The following is a 12,861-nucleotide window of genomic DNA, read 5'->3' as shown; positions in this document are numbered from 1 at the left end:
TATAGACATTGTTAATGTGGTAAATGACTATTATAGCTGGAAACGGCTGATTTTAATGAAATATCTCCATAGGGGTACAGAGGAACATTTCCAGCAACCGTCAATGCTACGTGGTGTTAGCTAATGGTGTTGAAAGGCTCACTGATGATTAGAAAACCCTTGAGCAGTTATGTTAGCACATGGATAAAAGTGTGAGTTTTCATGGAAAACATGAAGTTGTCTGGGTGACCCCAAACTTTTGAATAGTTGCGCAAATACAGTACATTTTTAGGTGTAATAGATTACGTATATGTCTTGCATAATTGTAGCAATCGTTTTCATGCAATCGTAATAATAGTATGTGTGAGCAGTCGTTCTCATTTTGTTCCACTTTTGTAACTGGTGACCTGTAGCCTAGCCGCGCTAGACCCATGCTCTGAAGACGCAAGGGTCTAGGCACGCTCGACAGGGAGGGAGGCGGGCTAAAAGGTTGTCTATCAAATCACTCTGCAGCAATTGGGTAGGTATACAACCAATCAGAGCAACGAATAGGCTGGCGTATTTCCTAGAGCGCCGGCGGATTGTGGCTAAGTCCCATTAGCTTCCCAACCAGCGGAGCCAACTGGTATATTAAGGATTTGCCATATCCCGTCGGCATAAGTCCAAATACGTCTTTCTTCTCAATGAAACACTTCAGTGCCATCCTTTGTTTATCTTTCAAGTTGAATTTTAGCTTCAAATCTTTTAGGGCTGTGGCCAAAGCCGAGTCGAAAGATAACTGTTTATTGTGCGCCGGTTGTTTCTGTCAGAATCGTCACACCTCTGTCGTCACTTAGTTACGCCCGCCTTCTGACTCTACACTTCATGGTGATTGGTCCGGCCAGTTTTAGGAGAATCCAACCTCGAGCCTTATAGAGGGTAACTAGACCCACCCTGGCAGAGAATTAAATTCGTTGCCGTGGGTTGTCTAGCGCGGCTAGGCTAGGTTCTGTAGGCTGCAGAAAGGGCGCACAGGGCGAAGTGTAAACATGCAGTTTTAATAATCCATCTACTAAACATTGTAGCTTCCCCACAGAGGACCAACATCAACAACATCTGTCATATAATTATGGAGCCTAATGTAAGTGCAGCTGGATTCTCTGAGCATCATGGCCGTCTTCTCCTCAAGGGGACACTGGGCAGAATGCATCAATGACACCACTGCACTCTGAAAAACATCATTTGCAATAGTTAGCACCGCAGCTCAATGTGAGTCGCTGCATCAAGCAGAGTGCTCAAATTAGTTGATCTTTGACCTCTGCATGCTGTGACAAACATGGAGGTGTTCAGCTGATACTGTGTCTGAATCCTAAGGCACAAGTGTGCAATAAGACAAGGAAAGCCCAATCTTATTACAGGTTTCCATCCAAGTTGGCCTGTCAGGTGTGTTTGAACTGGTTGACCTGGCTTGTTGCAGGTATGCAATATGTTTAAACGTAGCTCAAGTTTTGTCATGAATTTGTGCTTATAGACCTATTACATTTTGGCAACATAAAAAAAAGGTATAATTTCATACAGAATATCTGACTGACTTGGTGGTTTAGTCGTGTTAGAGTTTGGTCATCAAGTCCTCAAGCTCAAACTGCACTTTGTCTGAAAGGTCCATTAGTCTCATGAATTTTGCTTCTCACCTTTAAGTAATTTCATGACATTTTCTATCAAAGTTAAGGAAACGTGTTTATGAAAAGACATAGGACATACTATTTGGGATGATTCAGTTACAACCCTACTCCTATTTGCTAGTCCATTCCTGCTTTTAGCTATTTTGTGTCATGCTTGTTCAAGAAGGGGAAAAAAAATCCCTTTTTTTTTCAGTTTATTTTCGGACAAAAAAATAATAATTTTATCGGAGCTTTAATTTTTGTCACAGGTAGAACATGTTTGCTTGTGTCTGTAGCAGATGTGTATTGGCTTGGCTAAGCCTCAAGATGTAGCACCCCCTAGCCTTCTTGTACATCCTAGCAGAATGTGCAATGGTCAACATCCATCCATCCATCCATCCATCCATCCATCCATCCATCCATTATCGATACTGCTCACAGGGGGCTGGAGTCTATCCCAGCTGAGTCAAGGCGAAGGCAGGGGACACCATGGACAGGTCGCCAGTCTATCACAGGACTACTTATACCAGGGATCTTCTAGCTGCTAACCACCAATCCACTGTGCCACCCAATGGTGAACGCACAAGTGAATAGAAAGGACACAGTGGTTCCGCTTGCTAAGATTTAAAAGAGGTCGAGCACATCGTACAGCAAATTCTCCTTGCATGAAAATCATCCTGCCTGCTTTCATGCCCCACACCTTCCTCCAGCTTAGCTTCCTCTTTTTCTCCACTCTCCCAGCTCATCCACTAGCCCTGCTTTGCTGAGAGGCTGCTCTTGCACATATAACAGCCTCTTGTCGCCTCTAAATCTCATCTTCAACCTGTTTTCTCATTCCAGCTGCTGCCGCTTTGCTTCGTCTTGGCTGTGCTTCATCCACCCCCCCTCGTGACAATTCCCTATCTGCCATACAATATCCATTTGTCTAAGTGCTGTCTGAGCCTGTAAAGCTGCCTCCCTTGGGTTCCCATTCCTCCCTGCTGAGATTTTTGCTGCTGCACTGTTATATCCCTACGCTCTCAGTCAGTATGGAACAAAAATGGTAACACGTGTAATATTCTTCTGAGGAAAAAGTAAATAGTGACCTCAGAGAGTGTTCACTAGTCTTTGACCACCGCATACTGAAATTTATGGCCACTTTCACGTGGAAATTCTTTCAATTCCAAGACATTTGAGAGTTCACTGTGGTGCACTGCCATTCCATAATTCTTCATTTCTTCTTTTTGATTCTTTAGGGTTCTCCAGGGAGAATATGTTGAGCTTTTTGATTGGCAAATACAGGAGTCATTTCTTTTCTAAGGGGGTCTATTGTTAAATTTTGCCTCGCATTGGAAACACATTGCATGACAGGCTGGTGTTTAATCACTCACAGAAAGCTGTGGAGTCAAATTAGAAATTCCCTTTACTAAAACACTCGCGCAGCCGTTTTCATGGCTCTGGGACACATCGCTTACTGCACACCTGCTATTAATGCAAAGGACTTTCCATCAAATCTGTTCAATAGTTGAGAAAACCCCAGGGCTTCATATTTTAGTCCGTAACAAGTGATTGTTTTTGTTGGAATTCAATCAAAGTCCTGCTCTGTGAACCTGTCAACTCATTTTCACAGGTGGTGTTCAGCCAGATGGTATGAAAATGGAAATGGGAGCAGGCCTTTGATGCAGAGCCCAGGGTCAGTGAATGACTTGATGAATGTGGATGGGGGGCACTTCAAGGTTGCAGTCTCACAGTTTATGAAGAGATTAAAAAGAACCTCTTGGACCGTGGCTTTCTGTTTATTCCCATTCTCCGGTTGCGTATTCATCCGTCTCCCCGGATAGAATTAAAAACCAATAACAATGTATCACCATGTCTCCGTCTGATTTTACTGGCTTGCACACCATGCAGAGAAAGAGCCTCATCACAAAGTCTGCAGGACTGAATGAGCCATATCACTGGCAGAATATGCAGAGCCATCGTGTCATCTCAAGCATGATATGAAGAGACTTAATTATTTCTTTACTGGAGATTCTTAAAGGGCAAAGATGGATTCAGCGTGTTGTAGCCGACCTCACACTCGCATATTTTGCCAGGCTCAGACTGAGCAGTCAGCAACTTTACTGTCCTGACTTTAATATATAATTCTCTGTTTTACATTTTAGTTTAAACATTTATTGTGCTCCTTTACAGAGAGTGAGGGACAAGAAGTGCAATGATAGAATAATGCTGAGTCACCTCGGACAAATATTGCAAGAAGCTGTGAGTCATAATATGCTGAAAACAGCACAATGATCACAGACTGTGTATAAGAGATAGTCGTAGCCTACAGGTAGAGTGAAGCCAGCGCCCAAGTGTTGTAAACCTGCATTCTGTCTGACAGCCAGTAGGGGGCAACTGCTTTGGTTGGAAAAAAGAAGTTTGATTCTGTAGACATCTATTAGAAAAAAATCCTTTTCCTCACGACTTGTTTTTTTTAACCTCAATTAACATTTTTCTGATGAGTTTATGGTCTCGATTGCTAGTATTATGTCTCTGTTAATACAGCATGGCTCAGTGGGTAGAGTGGCCATCTTCTAACTGGAAGGTTGCTGGTTTGATCCTCGGCCTGTTGTGTTCATGTCGAGGTGTCCCTGAGCAAGACACTGAACCCCTAATTGCTCCTGGTGGGTCGTGGTTAGCGCCTTGCATGGCAGCTTCCGCCATCAGTGTGTGAATGTGGCATATCATGTAAAGCGCTATATAAATACAACCATTTATCATTTCTCCCACTTATTTACTTAGCAGTTGCTTAATTTGGCTCCACTGGGAGTCCCTGTAATTTCCAATTTCTTCTGTTTCAAAGTTATTGAGAACACTAGTTCTATAAGCACCCAAAATGTTAGAAATGGTTTTATATTCTTTTCCGGATCCATCTGCAGGGCTCACTATAGTTTTGTTATGGCAGTCCACAGAGAGTTTCTTAGATTTCCTGCTTTAGTTTTTGTCTTCAAATGCAGCAAGGATTGTGGGACCTTTTCAATCTATTAATTTGCCACAGATGGACTCCAGCCAAGTTCTAGACACATGTCAAGGATTATCAGCAAATAGGACATACCTGAAGACAGTATGAATACTCGTGGAAACCAGAGGATTCCGTTTTTAATTTTTGATAAGTCTGCATACATTGACTGGAACCGCTGCCATTGTTTTCTGTTTAAAATGAAATGTACAACACACTAAGTTGTGTACATACGATGAGATCTGAATACGTTCTGAAGCAACTGCACATTAGCAGGTGGATATTAATAGAAACATGCGGGTAATTGTTCTCACCACCACACGTGCACTTTAAACTGGCAGCAGGAAATTGAACTTCAACAAAAGTCTCCCAAAATTCAAGTGGAAATCATACTTAACCAATCAACCCCCTTTTAAGTGGCTATAATTAGTAAAGGGAATGAGAGGCAACTGGAATCCAACACAGGGTTTAGACCAAGAATGAGAATTATCCTAAGAGGCTCAGGCCGAGACCAACATGACAAAAAAAGGATAAAAAACAATGGACCCTTATTACAAACCTAATTCTTTAATGCTTTTTTAACCACCTGTATCATTTGTGGACTGTACAGTCCTTTGGCCTCGTGCTCAACACTAAAAATGAAACACAATGGCAACAATGATTTTCTTCACTGACTGCAGTAGCTGCTGGTGTCATCACTGTCTTGTGAGGCTATTCATTAAAGAAAGACCATTTGTGTTTATCACAGTCAAGCAGAATCTGTTTAAATCTCTGTCTTGAAACATCAAGTTGGATATAAAGTTTTGTGTTGCAGCTGCAAAAAAAAAATGAAGTTGCAAAACTCTTCAGAAATGGCTTTTTTTAGTCACCTAATACAGCAATATTACTACAATACCTCAAAACCACTGAGCAAATGCTTGATTCCAAAGAAATAGTCTGTCTGACAAACTTCTTTCTGGCAACGCTGTGATGCCCATAATCACCATTAAACGCATTGGCCCTGTTCACAGAAGGCTAGCTAGACTCAGCTGATCCCATTGGCACTGTGTGAAGGTAGTTAGTGGTTGCAGGAGAGCTCTCTTATCTCTGTTTTAAAGCCAAAAGGGATTGCACTAATACTGAGATGCGAGCTCAGCTTAAATGAAGCAAAGCTTGACAGCTAGTTCAGGCAGTCGACTCGATGCTGCTGCTACATTTGTTTCACTGCAACACAGTGTGTATCCAACACACCCTTTAAGGCAGTTAGAGTGGACTTCAGCGTTAGAGCCTGCCTAATGCTGCTTTAGGGGACGAATTCTTGAAGTTGCTAATTATTGCCACAGCCGGCTCCCTGCAGTATAAACTTGTGACTGAAAGATAAGATCGTAGTCTTGACGCCAAATTTCATGGCTGCACATATTCCCATAATTGCATAATGAGCACTCTCCCACAATAATCCATTTAACTTGAAGGTGGCGAACATTTTTACTAGAATAGTATGTTAGTGAACAAGAGCAATCCAAGATTTCTGACCTCCGCCAAGGGAAGATGTGGATGGTATAGTTTTGGAGATATGATATGAAATTGGAAAATCTAAATCCGGATCCAGAATCCAGATCCTTATCCGGATCAACACATAATTTGAATGGAGTCTTCCCTGGGCCAAGATCCACCTCTGGTGAAAATTTCGTGAAGATCCGACAAGTAGTTTCCGAGAAATCCTGTCCACAGACACGCACACAGACAGACAAATAAATAAACGGACCCGATCGCATAACCTCCTTGGCGGAGGTAATAAGCCCAACAGAAACATCTTATGAAGATGGAAAATGTCACGTTTTTGGTTTATGTTTAATAAAATATCTTGATACCAGGGGATGGTTTAGGTGATACAACAGATATATGTTGTGAGGAGCTTTTTGGGAAACTGACATGCACGTGAAGTGAGCTTTGAAAATCATTATTATAGAGAAGCTGCCTATTAATTGGCCAAATAACTAAAACACAATGCATTTTCCTGAACAGCTTAGCTGAAGCTGATAGATATTTCAACCAAACTTCTTCATATTGCTGCATTAGAAATTAACAAAGAAACTCAAGAGTGGCAGATAATAAGTGAAAGAGATGCACTAAAGATTCTACAGTTAATAAAAAGAACTCCATCATAATGCATCAGTGAATAAGCACAGAAAGCAGACGTGACATTCAGTGTCTGATTTAGTCACCGTTAAATGTCTGTAATTGTGGAAAGTCAATGGAAAATAAAACCCATTAAATTGCTCTGAGCGCATGACTAAAAGAGCTTTTCATTTTTGTTTTGACATGAGCGTGTTCTGGAAAGGAGAGGCCAACTCCTTTAATTAATCTAGGCAATGTGTGCTTGTGCTCAACTAGTGGGTTTTTGTACGAGGATGGATCCCATCAGTTATAAACCAACTGGCAGTGCTTCGAGCCAGCCTGAATAATCATCCTTTAGAAGAAGGTTTTTGAAGACAAAGCTACAGCCTTCCTTTTTATTTTTTAAAAATTACAGAGCTACTCATTTTAGTTTGCATTTTTGCACAATATGTCTTTCTGTAACTTGACTTCCTGCCTCTCAGTTCCTTTCATACTGATTTTTTTGCCATTTTTCTTCTTCTTTGGAATACATATAAATGGATGGGAAATTGAAAAAACCTCAAATGCTGATCTCCACAGTAGGTGGAATCCAGTGGCTTTGTTATACTGTGTTTGCTGGCATGGTTTGTTTCTACTTGTTCCCTCAGAGGGAGGGGTCACTGCTAATCAATACAACACTGTTCTGTCTTATTATGAGACATTTCTATTCTGATGGGAGCTATCGTTTACAGAATGACAATGCCTCCATCCATAAAGCATTAGGGGACACTGAACTGTTTGATTTACTTTAAAATTATGTGACTCTTACAACCACCAAATCTTAAGCCAGCTGAACACCTATGGGAGCTCTTGGGCCACTATATTAGACAGCGCTCTTCTCCGCCATCACCCAAACACTAAATGAGGGAATTATTTTAGAATTCCAGAGTCAATGGACTGAAGCTGTCCGGTGGCTTTGTCTGTCTTTTGCATGTTCCAGTGTTGTAAAAAACAAAAAAAAGGGAACTATTTAAGATGTCTGTCACAGATATTCACCCACGTGTCCCCTGAGTAGAATCCAGTTAAGGCTCACATTAAAGACAATGTGGTAACTTGCATCTTGTGTCCTTTAAACAAACTTTGTCTCACTTTGCAACTCATTATTCACTGAGCAATGACTGGGAAAAAAAAAAGCAAAGAAACTGTCTTACAATATGCAAAGCAAAGGGTTTTGTGGCAGCACCTGATTAGCGAATCATCTCTTTGAGTATTCTAATCAAGTCTGAAGTAGAATTTACATCAGCAGATTGGTGTTTCATTATATCAGACGTGGTTGTTGTTGCTGTAGACGACAGAGCATCACACATCCATCCTGCTGCTCAAATTTGGATCCCGTGCTCTGTAAAAATGGCAGAAAGTGGTAAACCCAAACCAAGTTTCACAGTGCCCTTTTCAAAACATATCCCCTTTCATTATATACTTTAACCTGTCTGTAGGACTAATAATTGGGGCATATAGCAAGTGACTAGGTAATGGCCCAGTAACTTTATTATGTAAATCTGTAAAAAAAAAAAAAAGGTCTACAGAAGGCGCACCAGACCCTTAGACCTCAATCATACTCTGCAGACAACTTGAACAACATTGCTATTATATTAATTTCTAGCCTGCTTGGAGTCTACTTGCATACATGCAATAGGTCATCCAAAGTAGTTTAAATCAATCCACTGGACTTTAAGAAAGTTCCTTGAAGACGTTTCCCCTCTCATCCAAGAGGCTTCTTCAGTTCTGGTGGTGGTTGGTGTTGCCTTAGCTTTTACACCTCTGTGAGGTGTGTCCAGGGCTATTATTCCAACACAGAGGTTTAAAAGCTGAGGCAACACCAACCACCACCAGAACTGAAGAAGCCTCTTGGATGAGAGGTGAAACGTCTTCAAGGAACTTTCTCAAAGTCCAGTGGATTGATTTAAACTACTTTGGATAACCATGACCTGGATGAATGAGAACCTACACAGACATCATGCAATAGGTCATGTCTGTTTGGACACAAGTTTCGGGCTCTGCACCGAGTCTTGCAGACTTGAAGAGATGACGAACTTCATGTCATAGACTCTAGCGGATTATCACGTACTCGCGGTTGTGGAAAGCATACCAGTGGCTTTACTCTTGAGGCATGTCCAGCCCATTATTTCGTCATAGCAAAGGACGATGTCGTTGTCACTGTGTTTGGCAGCATGGCCTCAGATGTCACCTCTGTCCTTCCTTCACTCTTAAAATTCACAGAGCTGTCTCATCCTACAGCGTCTTTGTTCATCCAGTATTCATGTTCTGTCGTGCTCCCCCGGTCATTCCCAGCAGACTGCAACACTCTGGAGAGATTCTGCATACATCAACATGTTTTCTCTTTCTTTATCCCTATTCATGCTACTATATTTATCCCTTCTTGAATTTTTGGAAGCATGTTATTTTTCTAATATTTTCATCTTTATGTTTCCATTATCTTATGAACCCTGTCCCTTTGTTTAAACCATAAACCAGCTCAGGTGTAATCTTTGTGTATTACAGGATCACAGTGTTTTTTCTGTCACCTGTAAACACTATGTAACCACCATATTATGCATTGACAGGATATTTCAGAGAAAGCATTTGTTTTCTGTTGCCTGTGAACATCCAGGGGCGCAAACAATCACTCACACTGACAGTCACTCAGCTCAGTATTGATCGGCATTGTGTGCTTTGGGCCATCATAACGTAAGTCATCTGTGGGTAGCTTTAGCAAAAAGCCACGGGACACAAGATCTAGCTCCAGGGAACTGACACTTGTGTTGTTATTGGGTCCGCCATACTTCATTTAAAGAAGAGTTTCACTTCTCTGTGCAAAAGTGCCAAATGCAAAGCTAAAGTAAGTTAGCCTCCATGTTACCCTCTTCAGTGGGCATTAGTCCACTGATATTTACAGTCACTTTACTCGATCTATCGAGGTTTTACTCCGCCAGCAAAGTGATTTCTGGCTCCTATGAAACTGCTTTCATTGAGTGTTTGTATGACAAACAGTGATCATCTGCCGGAGATGAGCAACAGGGATGGAAGGTGAGCGAGCCAACTGTGGTATATGCTGTACAGAGAGGAAGAACAAACAGACTGACAGACAGATGGAGAGAAATGGGCTGGCAGCAAAACAGGCAGAAGGAATAGTGTATTGATTCAAAACATGGGTGGGCGATGAGAAAGACAATGGGAAAGTGAATGAGCTAGAAAAAAAGGATACTTGGGGAATACTTGACTGTAAAAAAACAAAAAGATGCATTACATAATTAATTGCAGATAGGATTAGAAGAAATAGCTGAAAAAAGATGAGGGAACTTTAAAGGAAAGTTTTTCTTTTTCCTTTTTTGAAAAAGCCTGCTACTTTAGATTTAGACTTCATTATATCTGCTGATCAGTGTCTAATTCTTTGGAAAGGCAGGACGCCTCACTTCGTCCCAATATTTTTCAAAATGGAGTTTTATCTTGGAAGTCATCATGGCGTGAAAGTCAATGATTATTTTTCCAGTCGGCCAACCAAGAAGTACTATATGATACCCCTATAAACTCAGAGAGAACTTTGTATGTGCTGCTTGAGCAAGTTTTGTGTGGCTGACCTCTTTGCGTCCAGTATCCAGCACATGCTCTGACCTCATGTACTTTCTGTACCTAAGCTCATGTAGTAGCAATATAGTACCCTGTTGAAGAATAAGAAAATGATTCCAGTGTAGAGCAACTGCTTCTGTTTGGTTCTTGAAGGTATTTCCCTCATCATAGAGGCTTCCTAAGTTCTCATTGACCAGTGGGGAGTTCCAACCAAACTGCATTCTAAGTTACACCTTGAGGAAAACTATTTTCATTATGAAATAAATGTGTTTTCTCACTTGTGACATCCACGGTTGTAAAGCTACAACGTCCACTGGAGGAGGTAGGAGAGAAGGATGGAGGCTCTGATTCTCACCCGGTGAAAGACCGTCAGTGTTAGACTTAGTTAAGTTGCCTGTTGTTGTTTACTGAGTAGACACTCGTTAAGTTAAGGCACCAAAATTACTTTATTAAGTTTAGGATTGAGTTTGATGTAAAACATGATTTGTTTTACTACAATTTCCTGATTTGTCAGAGTGATAAATCAAGCCCCATCTAATATATGATTGGTTGGCTGAAAAGGAGTTGATGTGTGTTTATCAGAAACATATTGGTGATATGTTGCAAAAAAAAATAAGGAATCTGGACAGAAATATGCTTCTCTTAAAACATAATTGAAAATGCAATTTTGTAGCACAGGAAAGTAATTTGTGGAGACTGGGTTGAACATCTATTTCTAATGCTACTTGATTAAAAAAAAAAAACTCCTGTAGGCTTCCTCACTCTAAGCTCCTATTAAAGCATCCTTTCTCCATGCATCTTGTGTCAAAGTACTAGGAAGATCCCTCACAGTGGTGGAAGGGGAAAGATTTCTGGGTTGTGGGGGAGACAGAATGCAAGGAAGCACTGGTTAGCATAGTAAAAGCACCCAGCTACCTGGGGAGAGATGTCAGGACTGAAGTGTATGCGGCTGAGAGGTGGCCCCGAAAAACCAAAAACAAGTTCACTGACCTTCTTCTGGCGCACTCAGGATTACCAAGACCTGGAAGACAGAGAATCTACAGACATTAAGCTTCCAGGAACAACCATAGTTTAAAAAAAAACACAAAAAATTTAACTGATACGTTGATGTTCTTTGTTTAAAAAAAACTTTTCTGATTTCTGTGTTTCTCTTTTTATCTTTGAAACTCAGCTGAAAGAAATCAATTCCTGCTGACATCTCAGTCATTGGCTTTTGATGGGCACGCTCTTTTGAAAAATGATCAGGATCCCTTTGTGTAATTCCATTAAAATACAAACATCAGTGACAAAGCAAAAAAAAAAAAAAAAACTCTCTCCTTTGTACTTGCAAAAAAAGCAATCATTGCCTTTTATAGTCAGATAATAGCAATAAGACACAGGGGATCGTGGTTTTCAATGTCTTGAGAAATATTTCCTTTAATGTTAAGCCGGTGTGCCGCGTCAGTCAATGAAGCTAAATTCGCTGATTTGGGAGGAATGGCCGATGAAAGGGGATAAAGACTGGTGAAATGAGCTGCTCAGCACAAAAGCCAGCGGGAGTCACATTCACACAGTCAAGGACAGAGACTTGGTTCTTAAACAGAGAAGGATTTCACAACCATTTATTCACTTAAGCGCTCCACAATTTAAGCAGATTTATTGTGAAACTGAGTCACCCAGACTTAAAAAGCTGTTAACCTGAAATGAATCTCATTAGCTTGGGTTTTGCTTCATGGCACAATATAGTTGAAATCCTGTTTTAGCAGCTTAAATGTCACGAGGATGGCTACAGCTTCTGCTGGGGCACAAAATAGTCTGAACAAACCTTCATCACCTCCAAAAGTTCTAGGAAAGAAGACCATCACACCATACTCAAACATGAAGTTATCAGTCTGTCTGCTTGAAATGATAATATATTCACATGTGAAGTATTTGTCTTTATTTCAATTATCAGGCTCTATAAGATACTGTAACAGCCTGATTTTATTCTCTATAATGTGAAGAGACATGGCTGGTCTGTCTGCAGCTCTTTAGTTCAGATGTTGTGAGATTAACCGGCTGATTATCTGCCTTTCAGATGAAATGTTCTTTGACTTCAGCAACACGGTTTCTTCATTTGCAGCCGTTTACAACTCCAGCATTCTCAATGAGGCTCAGACATTTTGAATTAGGCAAGGAGATTTAAAATTAATTAGGCAGGGGCTACTGTAGTGAGCAAGAAATCCAACCATGAGACGATTCAGATTGGGGGCAAGGCACCAAATAACCCTCTTAATAAATCAAGATTGCTATATTTATCCTCTCCTATTCAGCACTTTTTGCTGTCATCCAAAACAGTGCGGTGTATCGAGCATGCACTCCTTAGGCTTTACATGGTCTCCATTCTCGTGCAAAGGTTGCTCTTGTGTCCATGTGGTCTTTGTTGGCCAGTAGGTGTCATTGTTGTGTTAGGATTTATTCAAATTCAGCCTCATGAGAATGCAGTTAGTCACAGGCTATTGGTGTTTGCGGGTGTGTTTGAGCGTGAAGGCTCTCGTCTGGCGCGTGTCCATGGAATAGTATTATCTCCAGTAAAGCCGATAC

The sequence above is a fragment of the Acanthochromis polyacanthus genome, chromosome 3 (genome assembly GCF_021347895.1).
Source record: "Acanthochromis polyacanthus isolate Apoly-LR-REF ecotype Palm Island chromosome 3, KAUST_Apoly_ChrSc, whole genome shotgun sequence".
In the NCBI taxonomy this organism is placed as follows: domain Eukaryota; kingdom Metazoa; phylum Chordata; class Actinopteri; family Pomacentridae; genus Acanthochromis; species Acanthochromis polyacanthus.
The sequence above is the reverse complement of the archived record's forward strand: the minus strand, read 5'-3'. Positions refer to the sequence as shown.